This window comes from Terrapene carolina, unplaced genomic scaffold (genome assembly GCF_002925995.2).
Source record: "Terrapene carolina triunguis isolate 2854851 unplaced genomic scaffold, T_m_triunguis-2.0 Scaffold42533, whole genome shotgun sequence".
Classification (NCBI taxonomy): domain Eukaryota; kingdom Metazoa; phylum Chordata; order Testudines; family Emydidae; genus Terrapene; species Terrapene triunguis.
In genome coordinates, this window is record NW_020706884.1 from 3056 (window position 1) to 5809 (window position 2754).

The 2754-nt window shown below is 47.9% G+C and overlaps 1 non-coding gene across 1 annotated transcript; it reads left to right on the forward strand.

Moving 5' to 3' along the window:
• The first annotated feature begins 1746 nt into the window (after positions 1 to 1746).
• Positions 1747 to 1940, forward strand: LOC113405552. Its single transcript, XR_003369519.1, has one exon. It is a non-coding gene; the product is annotated as a U2 spliceosomal RNA (small nuclear RNA).
• Positions 1941 to 2754: the final 814 nt, after the last annotated feature.

The window sequence follows — 2754 nt, forward strand, 5'->3', positions numbered from 1 at the left end:
CTAACAAGCCCGAACCAAGAACTTTGCCATTACTGTCTGTAATTGATTCCATTTAACCAATTCTAGCTCTCATCTAGATCTTTTCCCTTTTATGAAAAAACCTTTAGATTTTTTTTTTTTTTTTTTTTTTTTTTTTAAGAGTCTAAAGGATTGGCAACAGCGTGATTTGTGGGTAAGATCTGATTTGTGTATTGAGCTGGGTCTGGGGCTTGGTCCTTTGGGATCAAGAGAACCTCTTTTCTTTTTTTTACTGGGGTATTGGTTTTCATAACCACTTGTCCCCATAACGAGTGGCACTGGTCCCCATAACTGGGAAACTGGAGTGTACAAGGGAATTGCTCGTGTGGCCTGTGGTTAGCCAGTGGGGTAAAACTAAAGTTCTCCCTGTCGGGCTGGTTTGGTTTGCCTTAGAGGTGGGAAAACCCCAGCCTTGGGCTGTAACTGCCCTGCTTTAAGCAATTTGTCCCGAATTGGCCCTCTCAGTTGGGTCCCGCCAGAACCAGCATCCTTACACTCCTCTTCTGGTAAACTAGCATTTCACACTTGGTAATGCTTCTCTCCTGACTGGCGGCGGCAAGGGGCTTTACAGTTTTAGTGCCAGCACTTATATATCGCCTTATAACGTGGGCTACAGATAGTATAGGTGAGAATAATGCATGGAGCCACTCACAAGCTTTTCATAAAGTCTAAACACGAAACACATTTTTATAAATCGAACGCCTGTTTTAACAACACTAACAAACAGGTGAGCAAGACTAGTTGCCAGCCATGCATTTGTCACCTTTCAGTAAGGCCTAGGGGTCTTGGCATGAGCTGGCACCTGGCCTGCCAGTGTCAGAAGAAGATCTTCCCTCTTATCCCCAGGTGTCCCCCAGGGGTCTGTACTGGGACCGGTACCGTTCAACTTATTCATAAATGATCTGGGAAAAGGGGTAAACAGCGAGGTGGCAAAATCTGCAGGGGGTACAAAACTACTCGAGATAGTGAAGTCCAAAGCAGACTGCGAAGAGCTACACAGAGATCTCACAAAACTGGGTGACGGGGCAACAAAATGGCAGAGGAGAGTCAGTGCTGATAAATGCAAAGTAATGCACACTGGAAAACATAATCCCAGCTATACCTCTAAAACAATGGGGTCTAAATTAGCTGTTACCCCCCAAGACAGAGATCTAGGAGTCGTTGTGGATAGGTCTCTGAAAACATCCACTCAATGTGCAGCGGAGTGTTGGGAATCATTAAGAAAGGGATAGATAATAAGACAGAAAACATCATATCGCCTCTATAGAAATCCCCGGTACGCCCACACCTTGAATACTGCGTACTGATGTGGTCGCCCCATCTCAAAGAAAAAGATATATTGGAATTGGAAAGATTCAGAAAAGGGCAACAAAAATGATGAGGGGGTATGGAACAGCTTCTGTATAAGAAAGGGATAGCTAATATAGGCTTTCTTTGCCCTTTTTTTTTTTTTTTTTGCTGTAAGAGTCACGGGTCAGTGGGTGGGTTTATGCACATTAGGAGCGTACAGGGAAACCAGCGAGAGGAAGGCGGCTGCAAGACTTGTCTGTCTTTGAACAGAATCGTGTGTTAAGGGTTCTTGCTTTGAATTCTTCCACTGGAGTCATTTCGGGGAAGTGATCCTCACTTAGAGTTACCTAGTTATGGTGTTTGCGTGTCTGGGAGCTCGTCACGGTGAGGTAGAGAGCGTTGGGAGCAGGGGTGTGCGTGCGGTCGCAGAGTCTCTGTATCGCTTCCCGGCTCCTTGGAGCTAAGATCAAAGCGTAGTATCTGTTCTTATCAGTTTAATATCTGATATGTCCTTTATTTGAGGACTGTATATTAAATTGATTTTTGAAACAGGGGGATGGAATAGGAGCTTGCTCTGTCCACCCCATGCATTGACCTGGTATTGCAGTGTCTCCAGGAACAGTGCATCTCCTCTTGGGGAGAATGTTCTGGTTAGAAAAGCAGAAAGAATTTTACTGAGAGGAAGCTTCTTTAAAGCAGTTTTTTATCAAGTAGTTGAAAAAGCTGAAATCTCTAGTGCTTTGGGTGGTTTTTTAATGACAAGATACTGTTATGCTTTCTTGGGGGTGTTTTCTGACTCTGTTTAAGAAGCTGGCTGTCTTCTTTCTGCTGTGAGTTTTTTCAACAGTCTGCTTTCCAGACGGTGGGTCTCTTTGGGGGTGGGTTTTTTGTTTCTTGGTTTGTTTTTGGGGGGAGGGAGGTTGGTAATAGGCCGCCATCCGCTTGCTGTATGTGGAAACCCTGAAGCGTAAACCGGACCAGGGTAACGCCTTTGAGTTGACCAGCAAGTGGGACGCCAGCAACCACTTCCTCTCCGGGGGCGGCTTCACCCGTTTCGCCGACTGGCGGTTCATCCACCGTGCCCGGCTCAACTGCGTCCCGCTCAACGGAGCCGTCCGCCACGGGAACCGAGACAAGCGTTGCAGGAAGTGCGGCTACCCCAACGAGACCCTGCCCCACGTCCTGTGCAGCTGCAAACCCCACTCCAGAGCCTGGCAGCTGCGCCACAATGCCATCCAGAACCGCCTGGTGAAAGCCATCGCGCCACGCCTGGGGGAGATCTCCGTGAACTGCACCATCCCCGGTACCGACAGCCAGCGACGACCTGACGTGGTCGTCACCGACGAGGCCCAGAAAAAGATCATCCTCGTCGACGTCACGGTCTCCTTTGAGAACAGGACTCCGGCATTTTGCCAAGCCCGAGCTCGTAAGCTGGAAAAGTACGCC